Below are 14,081 nucleotides of genomic sequence, written 5' to 3'. Positions count from 1 at the left end.
TGAAAACCTGTGCTCTTTGCCCAAAGAGTTATAGTTCCCAGGTTTGGAATTTATATCGCTTGTAGAGCTTCATGGCTGGGCAAGTGAGCTTGCAATGTGTAAGAAATGCAAAGTTTATCAGTGGTAAGCTGCTTATTTTTGATGGTGAGTTTGTTTGTCTAAAGGGAAAGGAAGATGCAGGTAAAATGAAAAATTAATAGTTGAAAAAATAGAGAAAAAGTAATAAAGTAATCCTTGAAACTGCAGAGAACTGGGATGAAAGCATAGGGAGAAGTTTAACTTCAGTTTAGACTATTGCTTTATTGCCTTGAGACATGGCCGTATGTAGGTACTGATAAGAAATGGAAGTAAAATAGCCAGAAAGACGTTGGCAGCCAAGAAACTCCATCTAGCTTTATGTGGAGCCAAATACCTACAGCATCTGTAAGTGTCTTTGTCTTGATCTGAGGCAAAGCAAGAGGTGGGGAGGGCTGTAATTTCATCTTGTTTAATACAACAGGGAGTTAGGGGAACTGCCACAAAAATTCCTTGTACATCATGTTCTGGGGATGCAGAGATTAATCCCCTGTGCTTTGAACTGTTCCTGAAGGTAGCTGATGGGGATCTCACCATTCAGTGCAGAAATTAAGGTATGCACTAACAGAATGGAAGCGATACCCATGGATCATAAAAGGAAGAAAGCAACCCACAGCTTTCCCTTTTCTAGCATATATGCTCACAGTGATCCAGGGGATGACACAATATATGGTTGCTCTTAGGAAAGAGGTTGGTTTGTATTTTGATCAATGGAGGCAGAAGGTTTGCTCTTCATGAAGGCTTCGGGTGTCAGACCACGTACTGCAGGTCTGGGGATGCTCTTCTGCCTTCCCAGAGCATCGCAGGGAACGTCGGTTAGAGAATGTTCACAGCATTGCTTTGCACCTTCTGTGATACAGAAAATATGCCTGGCTCCAGTGCCCAGTGGATTCCTGTTTGCATTTTTCTCTGTTACTCCTTGTGCCGTATCCTTTTCTTGTGCTGTCTTTGCACTTTTCTTATATAGCAGCAGCAGCGCTTGGGGCTGATTTCGCTGCTTTGAAAGGGGCACAGAACCTTTTGAAAGCCAACTGCCTGACTTGCTTCCCTGCAAGTGCTGCTCCCACAGATGGCAGCGAAGCCGTGAAGTGTTTGTGGGGTGCGATCATGGGCTTACAGAGATCTGTCACCCTCGTCTTTGCAGCCTTCCAGAGCCCTAGGACTTGTGCAAACCCGGGGGGGAGATAAGGGAACAGCAAAGGCAGCCTGAGTGTGGTGCTCTGTCTGGTTTTGTGTGGCCATGGTGTTGGCTCACGAGCTGAGTTTGGAGCTGCTGTCACCATCACCAGCCTCAGTATCTGTGGCTGCTTTTGTCTGTATCCTCAGCCAAAGTGTGAGATGGCACAGCCACTGCACCAGTATCCTGGAATTCAACTCACCTTTCTGAAATCTTTCCAAAACACCTTTCAAAGATTACATCCAAGGCAGCCCTCTTCATTTAAACCTCTGGAGTCCTTTGCAGCCATCTAAAGTGCTGAATTTCTTCTTGTTTATAGTTGCGTTGCCTGTAAGTGTTGCACTCAGTGTTGTTCTCCAGTGCGGCCCTCAGGATGCTGCTAACAGCCTTGTAAACCATTTCAGGTGAGCGCGGGCAGACTGCACTGATACGCTGCCCTCAGCTAAATGTAGTGCTGGAACTGCTTCTCCTCCTTCATCAAAAGAGAATTTATACTTGATTTAGATGCTACCTGTGCTGATTTACCATCTCTCCTCCCCCTGAAAACGTTTACTTACAGATGCCAGTAGTGCGTTTTCAGAGTCAAAAAAGATGCTCTAGTCATATACAGTGAAAACCATTTGTTGGATCAACTCTGTTGTGAAATTGGGTTCTTGTAAAAAGGAAACGTCTCATGTTTCCTTGCACAGAGAAGGGAGCTTTGAAGTTTTGGTGCTGTTTGCTGGGTTTGAAAAGGCTTGCTGCAGTGCTGCGCCAAGAGAGAAGCAGCAAATGCAGTTACTTGGCAACTTGTCTCTATACATCATTGAATCAGACCAAATTCCTGAAGCTCGTAAATACTCATACGCTTCTGCCAAGCAATGGCTCTCTTGTGCTGCTTCTCACATGCTTACCAACGTGTGCTTTTCCTTGTATTCTTCTAAGAACTTGGTCTGCAGTTTAGGGATCTAGCTATGTGTAAAAGAGCTAACAAAACTACTGATGTGGTCAGAATGACCAGTGTCAAGATAGAGCACAGGAAATATACCACAGCTTTGCTGCACAAGAAAAAAAAGACTTAATATTGAGCAAAGCACATGAGGGGACAGACAGCAGGAACTACATGCAATGTAGAAGTCATCAGTATCCAGTCTCTAGCTCTTTAAGCTACTTTGTTCATTATCTTCCAGCATTCCTAGGGCATGTTTGATACTAAGTTGGTGTGCAGCTTGAAATGCTCTTTGCTCCTTATCCCAGAAAGCAGGCTCCTGTGTATGACAAAATGTTGTGCTTCTAAGTACCCATTATATAATGCTGGTATTATTTTGCGCCTTTGAATTATAGTATTAACTGCTGTTTTATACCTAAACACTGCTTTACATCTAAAAGAGCATGTTGCGCATCACTTGGTGACTGTAGTGTCTGCGAGTATTGAGAACACTCCTGACTCCAACATAGATGATAATGAAGATTAAGCCCTTCTTAAATCTGCTGCCTCCTTAATGGATTCAGCGCTATCTCCGCCTCATTACCTGCCACAGTCAATCCTGTGGAGCAGAGGAGAGCTGGAACGTCATGAACATTGTGCTGTTGGTCTTCATCAGCTAACGGGTGTCATGAAACATTGTGGTCAGGAAGCTGCTTGCCTCCTGTGAGATAAACTAAGTCACTATTAAAGCAAATCCAGTCAGCTGGGGGCTGTGCTAACAGTGGGCCTGGATTTTGGAACCTTCCCTTTTTCCTTTAGGTTTAAATTGATTGATGCTTCCTTGGTGAAGGCACACGGGGTTTTAAATTGCACTGAAATGATTGTTCTTTAAGCTATTTGTAAGCCAGATCTTAACATGTATGCTAATTTTAAGACACTCATTTGCACAAGCAGCAGATATTTAGTCTTGTATGCGCCAGATGGATTTGCTACTGGCATCACATGTGAGATTATGGTCAAAGCAAGGAAAAATCAGGCAATAAATTCCAAGACCTCACTGAATATATATATATATTTTTTCCATCTGCAGGACCTGCTAGTTGCATTGCTGTATTTTTGTTATTGCTAGTATGGCTGGGAAAGCTTCATCATGCATCAGAGATCACACTGAGAGGAAGAACCTGGCAGTGAAGGATCCGTCCTGCCATGGCTTTAGTTTCCTATGTAGCACCACACAGGCTTCTTGCTCAGGTGTTTCAGAAACAACGTGTTTCTTAAGCATAAATCAAGGCAGATGGTAAAGCAAAGTGACCTACCAAATACAGCAGGCTTGCGTTCCAGAAATATGCAGTACAGACGAATGTAATGTCACCTACAACTTCAAAGACAACATTGCTGACAAAATGTTGGTTGTACAAGGAAGTCAAAGCTTGGGTAAGGCCAAGGGTGAGTTTTGCTACCTGTAAGTACACAGTGCTGAGCAAATATTACTTCCTGCCTGCAACTGCAGTCAGATTTATCTCATTCTGCTTTTATCTGTAAACGAAGTTGTTACATCAGACCTTCTGGATCAGTTTGAAGGCCTAATTGGCTTGTGGGAAACAGCTCTGGTTTTTCCTACTTATATGCTTCCTCCCTGGAAATAGGGCCCAACTTCCTTTCTAAATAACACACTATCCAGCAAATAGTGCTTCTTTACAGTTACTTCATGCACACATCCTTAAAGATTAGAGAATCACAGGGTGGTTTGGGTTGAAAGAGACCCTTGAAGACTATCGACCCAGACAGATGCCTGTGGTGGCAGGAACATCATCCATTGGATCACTCAGAGCTTTTTTCTGTACCCATTGAAGTACCTACCAACCTGGTTCCTGCCAAACCAATTCAGTTTTGTTTAGGTTTTGCTTCCTCTTGCAGAGTGGCATCCATTTCTCTGGTCACCTCAATAACCCAGTTTCATAGTGCCCACTGGGGTCGGACTGTGCTGCTGAAATGGGTGGCAGGACCTCGACCTCCTCTGCCATTGGAGGCTGGAGAACCACAGCTCCTGCTGCTCCAGCCCCCCTTGTTTCCAGGCATCACTTCTGGATTCCCAAGTGCCTTATGCACGAGCAGTGAAGGCTTTAGCAAATCTCCCTGGCTTTTTGCAAAGCTTCAGATCAGCACAGTGGAGACGGTGCTCTCGCATGATACCTGCCAAAGCTGGGCTCTGCAGTGAAACCTTAAGAGAAGCAAGCTTGAGGCAAATCAGCTGTGAAGTGGAAGCATGCAAATTAAAGCATGCCAAATCATGGGTGGATTAGACTGCAGTGATTTAAGACTGCTTTATTTCAGCGTGGAAGCATTTACATTAAATTGAATGTACATTAGGTTCTACTTGTTGCCTTTGTAGTTAAGATGGGTGGTCTGACACATAGGCGAACACAGAAATCTCCCTCTTTCTAGAAGTTTCTTCGTACTCAGACTTGTAACAGTGGTGTTTTGGAAATGCTGAGAAGTAATTTGCAATCCTAAGGCTCAGAGTTCAGGGCAGTACAGTGTGCTGGGGAAGGAGCAGCTTCTAGGAAGAGACTGGAGTACTCCTGTGCAGGGAGAGCTTATGTTTGGTTAAATTATGGAATTTCATGCTTGTTTTTTCCCACTGTGCTGGTACAGAGGACGATCAGAGAATAGTTAATAAACTTTCTGCATAACTCTTCCCTCTCTGCTAAAGGTTGTTTCTGAAGCTCCGTTCCAGCTCCTTTGGGAGAGCAGAGCAAAGCAGAGAGGCTTTTGCAGCCTTGGCATGCTGCAGGGTGTAAGAGCTTTGTGTAGCCTTCAAGCAGCGGCTTCTGGCATGGCAGGAGATGTGTGGTCTGGGATTTGTCTTGCAGCTCTGAATTTACACAAGCAGTCCATCACACAGAATGCCATTGGATTACCTTGCCTGGCTTTGCACTGTATTTAAAACTAAATGCCACCCACAAACATTTAGGTCAGTTCCTTATGTTTTGCAAAGGATTTCCATCTGGTAACGCAGAGTTGTGAAGCGAGGAGGGCAGATCTACCACTCCTCTCAGTGGTTACTATGCATCTGCATCTTGATAATTAGTTTGACCTCAGCTAAGCTTGCTTCTTCCACCTGAAAGGCCCTTTGCCACTGCCCAAGAGCCTTCAGGCTTGCATGCTATGACCTGATTGCTTTGCAGTTTCCATGGATTCATCCACCTCAAATCCATCATAGTGGTTTATTCTCCGCTGCCTTTTGGCCATTCTGGTCTTTTTCTCTGTGGCTGCTCAAGTTCAACACACATTTTAAAAGCTAGTTATTGGAACTGTAAATTTTTATCAGCGCTATTTATAATTAAAGTTCTGTTTATACTCTGTCTATTTTTAGGATTTGTGAGCAGGAATTGCTTTTCTGAGGTCGATGCCCTAAAGAGAGCTAAGCAGCTCATTTTCATACATGCTGTTGCGTTCTATGAGTATTTCAAATGCTCTGGCTTTCCTTGCAAGGATGGCTGTTTTTGTAATCTTTTGGGTATATGTTCTATTTGATGAATTCTGCATGCTCTTCTTGTACCAGAAGAGGTTTAGATTGGCCATAAGAATTAACTTGTTATCTCAGAGAGTGGTCAGGCACTGGAATGGCTGCCCAGGGAGGTGGTGGAGTCGCCATCCCTGGCAGTGTTTAAGAGGTGTCTGGATGAGGAGCTACGAGAGATGGTTTAGTAGTTTGCTGTAGCTACAGTAATGGGAGGACAGTTGGACTGGATGATCTTGTAGGTCCTTTCCAACCTTGTGATTCTATGAAAAACCCAGCACCTTAAGTTCAGATTTTCTTTAAATGCCGTGTCATATTGAGGCAACTACACCTCAGCATGGAGTAATCTTATAGAATACTTCCTCTAAATGATACAAAGAAATTCCAGACTCGAAGTTAAAGTTTCTTATGATTTGATGTGCTTTAGAAACCAAAAATACCACGTTGTCACCTGTAAAACAGAGCAGCATTGCAAAGGCAATGGTGAGTTTCCCTAGAGCTAAGCACATAGAGCTTACTTAAAGTGACCTAAAAACAAACTAGTGTTTGCATTCTGTGATCAATAGCCATGAATTGTGTATCTATATCAAACAGTTAACAGAAGCTGTGGTTTGGTAGTGATCATCTGCCTGGTTAGATCTGGCTGCCTTCTTTGAAACCAACTTTTGTATAGATATGTTAAAGCGGATAGAAGAACTGAATGTTCCATTTTTGTCACGCGTTTCAGGTATTGAAATGCGCTGTAAAAATAGATTCTGGGTCTGCAGACGAGCTCTGAGAAGCTTCTACCCAGCCTCTGCTTTTCTGCCACTCTTGTTTCCCTCTGGGGAAAGCAGGGATACTGATCCCTCTATAAACCTTCAGAATAAGGAGATCTGATGGGAAGTATCCATCTCTTCCCTTTGCTGGCCTCCCTCTCCTGCTGAGAAGCTCTCTGGGGTTGTTATTGGCTCCTGCCTGGTGTTCCAGTTCTTTTATTTTGTACATATTTCCAGTTGTTTTATTTTGGGTAAGGATATGTATCTTTATGTATCTCCAGGCTTACATATAAGGTCTCTCACCTTTGTGTCCCACATCATCTTCTTTCTTCTTGTGGAGGAACAGATCCCACTCCTAATAGGAAATGGGTATTTCAAGTGCTTGGCCTGCCATTTCTATAAACAGTGTTTTGCTGAATTCAGATGTTGTTCTCAATGTCTCATACTCTTTTAGTTGCAACCAGTTGCTTTAAGACTTGCATGCATGGGGTGGATGGGCAGTGACAGCAGTCATCTTTCTATACAGATACTGCTGGCAACCACCCAGCTTCTGTGCTTTAATAAAATACAACTTTAATTCTGGAGACCGGAAGGAAACAGAATTCAAAGTTGTGTGAAATGATGACTGAATCTGAATCTTAGCTGTTGCATTGTTGTGGTTCTGTTTCATTGAAGCTCTTGTGTTAAAATTCATCCCTGTGTCACTCTGGCTCTCGACATGGGAAGAAGTGCCTGTGTAATACAGTAAAGAAAATAATGTTCTTGTCTTCCTAGAGCAGGGATGTTTTCAGCAGAATGACTGCCGAATTGTTGTTCCATCTTTAAAAGGCCATGCTGATGTCAGTGGCTTGAAGGCTGTGCATAAATGCCAAGAAAAAGCTTGCTTTGAGTGAGAATCGTCGCTGTGACGCTGGGAACCTCGTCATGCATGGTGTGCTACCAAGATGGGGGATGCAAGGAAAATCTGCCATCCGCTCTTAGGGTTTTAGGTCTGGTTAACTGAAAGGCTGATTGTTTCTCTTAGTCCCTGCTGGTTCAGATGGGTTTCCTTAACAAAAGGGTTTTGTAATTACTCTGTCCGTTATCAGCCTGCTGTGTTGAAATACGCTCGCTTTATCTGGTGCTTTTCTTTCCTTTTTAAAAAGGATTCTTATGGAAATCTTAAGTGAGAGTTTTATAGTGTTTGTGTTAAGGAACTAAGAGACAACGCTAGCTCGTGTTGGGGAAATGAGAAAGGGCTTCGGTGTAATTTCTCTGTTATGTCATGGAATCTGACTGTCCTGAGCTTGTCTGAATGTCTCTATGAAGCTGTTTGGTTTCTACCTTCTCTTAAAAGAGCATATTCTTTAATTCTATTCCTTCTGAATGGATTAAAAGTGCCATCCTGGGTCCTGATACAGCTTATGCACCTGCGTGTTAGAATTGCTTGAGAACAAAAGCCCCCAGAGAGCAATACAAAAAGCTGTGGCTATTTGCCTGCTTGAACATATGCTGGTTGTGTGCGACTAGGATCTTGGTTTCTAATAAACTGCTGAAAACACTGCAGCCTTTCAGCAGTCCATGAAATGCTGTGAGAGCTGCTGAACTCTTTCCTCTTACGGCTTGTGATTTAGCTGCTATTTTTGCTGCTTTTCCATGACTGAAGAGATCGCACTGCACATTTCAGTGCTTGTTGTAAAGCTGGGAGTCACTATCACTTGAGCAGTGATAGAAATTAGCTACCTAGCCTATTGATAATAACCAGTCCTGAAGCAGTGGGAATATATCCTTTTGGCACACTAGAGCACATGCATGTGATGGGCTGGGAAACTCCTTAGAGTTCAGTTTTACATTTTCTTTTGATCCTGGGAAGTTGCATACTCTTGCTTTCTTTCTTGGATATATCAGTGCATTCAATCTCGAGCTGTTAGCTGAAGCTTTGGCTCTCACAGAGCTGATCTCGGAGGATGCTGCACTGCTGCTGTGTAGTTCCCTTGGTGGCAACCAGCTCTGCTCTCTGCACTGTTGGTGCTGCTGCTTTTCTCCTTTTGGCAATCATGAGTCTCTTGCCTGGTGAATTGGTGGATGCAGCAGGCACAGGATGGCTGGCTGGCTGTGTGTGCTCTGCGAGGTTTTGGCTGAGGACCAGCATTCCTCCAGCAACAGATAGGTGTCTTTGATCTCCCAGCTTCTCTCCATCTCTTTGGGAAGCTGACAGCATTTCCTCCGAGCGAGAGCTGCTTTTATCGCACAACTCGTTCAAATGGCCTGGCTGTTCACCAGCTGGCACCACCCCCAACTTGCAGGCAAAACCATTTCTGTTCTCATTGCATCTACCAGAGACCTGAGAGCAGCCTTTCAGTGTCTAAAGGGGAACTGTAAGAGGGAAGGGGACACACTCTTTAGCAGGGTGTGTGGTGAGAGGACAAAGGGAAATGGTTTCATACTGAAGGAATGGAGGTTTAGGTGGGGTATAAGGAAGAATTTTGTTACAGTGATGGTGGCTCAGATTGTCCAAGGAGCTGGTGGATGCCCCATTCCTGGAGACACCCCTGGTCAGGCTGGATGGGGCTCTGAGTACCTGATGGAGCTGTGAGTGTCCCCATTCATTGCAGGGGAGTTGGACGAGATGGTCTGTAAGGATCCCTTCCAACTAAGAAGATCCTATGATTCTGTGGTCTCCCTCTATCTGCATAGCAGGGGTTACAGTGGGAAAACCTTGAAACATCAGAGTGAGGAGGAGATGCAGCATGTGCCATCCTCCTGGAAGAGCCCTCTGACTCCTGGCATTCCCATGCTGCCCTGTAGCTGCTTTCGCCTGCTGTGTTCTTGCTGATGTAGGGTCACTGCTTTGCTGGCTCATCAGGTTGTCCAGACATCTGTGTAACCTCAGTTCAGCTGTGTGTCGTAGAATCATAGAATGGCTTGGATTGGAAGGGACCTTCAAGATCATTCAGTTCCAACCCCGCTGCTGTGAGCAGGGTTGCCACCCACTGGATCAGGTTGCCCAGGTCCCTCAAGTCCTGCTGTGCATACGTAGTTGGGTGGTGTTTTTAAGGTGTTATCTCAAGATGAGACTTGACTCCTCTCCCATCTCCTCTGTCCTCCTTTCTAAAGTATCATATTCCCTTTAAGAAAGGTTGGGGTAAGATTAGAAAAAGCACTGGAGAAATGCTGTGGGTTTGTTACCTCCCTTTTCTATCGCATATCTGGTAAAGTGAGGAGTATCTGAAACCAACAGCCAGGCAGATGGATTAAAGAGGTTCATTTGTTGAATAATGCTTGAAATGAAGATGCAGGCAAAGTTACATTTCAAGGAATATCCTTGAAGAAGGGCAGTATGATTTTTATTTTCAGTGTTGTTTAAATGATTATTTATTCATTTAGGCCCTTTTCCCATGGAAACTCAGGTGGCTTTCACTTGGCTATCAAGTGCTAATACACATTAATGAGCAAACTGCAAGTGAAGGTGCTAGGATCCAAAAAGTAAACTCTGGAAATCCAGAATCGTTGCATTCTGATCATGACTTCAGGTCTTGGTAGTAATGAGAAGAAACTTTCTTTGCCATGAATGAATGAGTGACATTTAAAACTCCATCTGTTGCCTACGGTGTGGTGCCTCACGATGTGTTTCAGTGGCTGATGGGATGATTAATTTCGGTTCCCATTCATGCAGCATGACATGTTCTCATAGTGGGGAATGACTCCAGCCCTTGCTGAACTGCAGCATGTGTGGTGCTCGTAGGAAATCTCACTGCTGTTTTGCTCATAGCTTGTGCGCTGAGGAAGGATCCAGGCTGCTTTTGCATTCACCCACACAGCTCTGCAAAAATAACAGCATGTGCTGAGCTGACTGCTTTTGGGGGATGGCTCCATCTCCTGATTGGACTCGGGGAATGTTGTTTTAGTTTTATGTGGAGGTTAAAACCGTCTTCTTTTAAAACTCTTGCATCTAAACGGGCCCAGCCCTGCCAGCTGGGTGAAGGAAGGAGTCTTGTTGCTCTGCTCTGCCTGGCATGACCTCAAGCACAGGTTGGGTACCACAGTATGAGAAGGTCCAAAGGAGGGCTGCAAAGATGGGGAAGGGTCTGAAGGCAAAGTGTGTGAGGAGCAGCTGAGGTCCCTTGGTTAGTTCAGTCTGGAGGAGAGGAGGCTGAAGGGAGGCCTCATGGCGGCCTGCAGCTCCTCATGGCGGCCTGCAGCCCTCAGATGCTCGCAGTGTGCCACAGACTTGCTCAGAGACCAGGATGAGATTGAGCCTAGAGTGGCCTGAATGCACATGGTGATGCATGGGCTTTTTCCCCACTATTCTCTTCTGGAGGAACACTGCTTATCTTTGGGGCATCCTGTGGCAATCAGCATGCTGTAGGTTCAGAGCAGCTCTGTCTTCCAGGCGTTCTAACAGTGCTCTCAGCCGTTTCCTTACAGTGTACACAAAACCATGCTGCTTTCATCCTGGCACTGCAGGCAGATACTGCAGCAGCTTGTTGCTATTAATAGCCCTGATCTCACTGTCTCTCCGTGTTTCAGCAAGTTGTGACATTTTGGGAAGCCGAGCTTTGCAAGCAGATCTGTGTCCCCATCACCAGGTGACGGTCACAGCCGCCTGCCTGGGGCTGCTGCCCTGAGCCTGGTGGCATGTCTCCCTCCCCTGCAAATTAACACAGTGCTTTTGGAACCTGCATGCAAGCAGCTGAAAATAAAGCTTGGGAGGGGGGAGGAGGGGAGATCTGTACAGCACAGACTCTTGCTTTTGCAGTTTTTTGTTGTTGTTGCTGCTCTGCTTATTGGCAAAATCCGGCCAGAGGGCAACACTGGCACACCAGTAATTAGAAAGCAAACCCATTAGTTGGAAATAAAGCATGAGAGAGAAGCTGAGTCAGGGGTGTCTGGAAAGGTGCTGGCCAGGGTTGTCCAGTTACAGCCTGTGGGTACCGGTAGGAGCCCAATTGCTCGCCCAGCAGGGTTTGATGTGCTTGGGTTGCTAAGCTCATGCTGCCATGGGTCTGTGGTGGTGTGTCTGTGATTCATCTCCTCTTTGTCACTTTCTGTCCTCTTGCAGCCCCAGCGATGGGTCTGGGTTCTTCTGGGCTAGAAGAAGGGTGGTTTCAGGTAGCACATTCCATGTGCTTTCTATTTGAAGCTGGTTTGGAATAGAGGGGAGGCAGCTTTCTGCACTGCTTAAACTGAAATGAAAAGAGTCCTTCTGGCAGCAGCTTTTGGTTTTTCAAGAACTGGTTTTGAAGATGTTCTTAAAGTTCAGCTTCAGTAAAGGTTATGCTGGAACGAGGTTTGAATTTAAATGTTTCAGATATCCCGTGTCCTTCTTATACTGAAATTTTATCATACATCTTAGTGTGCTTTCAGGGCTGAATCCTTCTATTTTGTCAGTCCTTTATGGACTAACATGGAAATGCCATTTCGCAGAGGAGGGAGAAAATAGAGTTATTACTGCTGTTTTTATTTAAATAATGCATGCACATATCTAAATAGCATCTCCCTCTTCTAATCCCTTCCAAACTGCCCAGTGCTTGCAGAGAGGTGATTTTTCTATTACGCACAAGCCCAACTCTCTGATAACGTATTTATGTGCAGCCTTGATGTGAAATGATTTTAACGGCTGACATTTTTTTTTGTAGGAAATGGACCCTTGCTTTGCAAACTGAGCTGGTCGGTCTGTTACAGCAAATACATTTAACCGATAGATGCCTTCCTCTGTTGGTCTGATAGATGGTGTAGGCAGAGCTGGGAGGTGCCAAATTTACAGCCCCAGCCACGAGGCCGTTCTGTGCCTGCAATCGATGAGGGCTGGAATGCTTTAGGTCTTAATTAACGTGAGGCACGAAGGCGGCCTTTGATGTATAGCCATGTTTTATTTATGTGGGGAGGGAAAAAGCATCAGAGTGTTTCCAACTTGGTGTAAAAATAATGGTAACTGAACCATGGAAAAAAAAATCCTTGCATGCCTAGGTTAAATAATAATAATAATGCTAATAATTCCTCCTGTTTTTTGCCTCGTGTTCCTCCAGTGAAGGAAGAAGCAGGGTAACATGAGATAGTTTATTATTCATAATTGAGATCTTGTCTTCTAATTCATGGGCTTGGCATTTCTCATTAAAACTCTGAATATAGTCTTTGTGCTTTTGCTAACGTCATGAATCCGATTGTATTAATATGTTCTCAAGGCAGAACCTATAAAAGCAATTTTCTAGTCTACCATAAAATATTCATAAGAATACAGGCTTTTTTTTGTTTTGATGATGTGTTCATTAACTAGAGAAGGTTTTATTGTTTCCAGGAGGGCCCTGTAGGTCAGAAGCACTCACAGCTTCTGTTGGGAACTCATGGCGTTTCCAATAGTTTCTTGAGACTGAAATAGCAAGAGGCCGGGATGACGCAGCTCCGCGGGGCGATGAATGGGAGCTGTGGCCACAGTGCCCCAGCTGTGTGCAGTGCCAGGCGCTTGGGAGGCCTGAATGCTGCTGTCCCCAGCTCTAGGGGGACCAGGGGGGGTTTGTTGGGTCTTCCTGGGGAGATTGGCTGCCTTTCTCTGCGGGTTCAGGCTCTTGTATGGGGCAGTTTGTCACTGGCACAGCTTGAGCTCCCAGCTCCCATTCTCCTAGGTAGTGATGTATTTAAAGGGCTTGTGGATCGCCTGGTTTGCTGTCCTGATCAATGGGTTTTGATCCTCCTGCATTAAATTCTTGGAGCTCTCCTCTAGCAGCAGGACTGTGGAGTTGCATCAAGCCATACTTCGGTGTGTCCAGGAGATCTGGAAATATAGGTATAACATGCATGTTTGGGTAGAGAAGGCAGGCCAGGGGAGGCTGTGCATTCATGTCTTTGTTCCATCAGGGTTTGTTTTCTGATCGCTTGGGGTTTGATTTGGCAGGCTGAAGTAGAGTAAAGCCATGCTGAGTTATTTAATTTGGTTCCATCTTCTTTTTGAGGTGAGTCTGTACCTTGCTATGAAGCTGCTACGCTTGGAGAAAATGGGACTGAAGTGTGAAGTCCCCAGTATTTGCTGCCAAACGAAGTTGCTGCTGTTCCAAGAGTAGCCAGTCAGCCTCACAACATTCAGTCCTCACATTAGGAATACTCAGTGTGAGAGCTGTAATGCTTAGATGCAGATGGTTCAGTTGGGTTTTTGATAGCCACACCAAGGACTGCCCTGCACCCTGTGCTGCCAGCCTGCCCTGGTTATTGCAGCAGCTAACCCTAGACTGTCACAGGAGCCCTTAACAATTCTTCCAGTTCTTCATTACCTATTTACTTTTGTTCAAGCTCCTTTCAAAAATAAATATTATGTAGGATACAGTGTGCAGTGCTTTTCTGTGTAATTTTTATTGAGAGCTTCATGTTCCTGACCGTAAGAGTCTATGAATTGATCAGCTGTAAGACAAGATGGATCTTTGCTGTGAAGTCCCGGAGTAATATTTATCCATCTAATCTCAAGTGATGCTAGAAGAGTGCAATAGGGATGTGTGTTTGAATACACAGGCTTGGAGTGATAACAAGTAGGGTCACGTGCAGTTCACTGAAGTTCTTTGCTTTGAGAAAATGCACGTATTCATAAGAAGTGGTGGCTGGAGTAAAACTGCTTGAGCTCTGTCTCCCATAGTGTTTTTTTTAGTGCTCATCTCTCCCATGTGTTCTCCCTCT

The 14,081-nt window shown here is 44.8% G+C and overlaps 1 protein-coding gene across 26 annotated transcripts in view; it reads left to right on the top strand.

The window, feature by feature from the left end:
- The window catches only part of HDAC4 (histone deacetylase 4), a 182,875-nt gene that overhangs the window by 71,682 nt on the left and 97,112 nt on the right, over positions 1 to 14,081 (top strand). The window lies entirely within an intron of this gene.

This window comes from Coturnix japonica, chromosome 7 (assembly GCF_054131305.1).
Source record: "Coturnix japonica strain WE chromosome 7, WE-NBRP24, whole genome shotgun sequence".
NCBI classification, from domain to species: Eukaryota; Metazoa; Chordata; class Aves; order Galliformes; family Phasianidae; genus Coturnix; species Coturnix japonica.
Note: the sequence above shows the minus strand (reverse complement) of the source record. Positions and strands in the feature narration are given on the sequence as shown.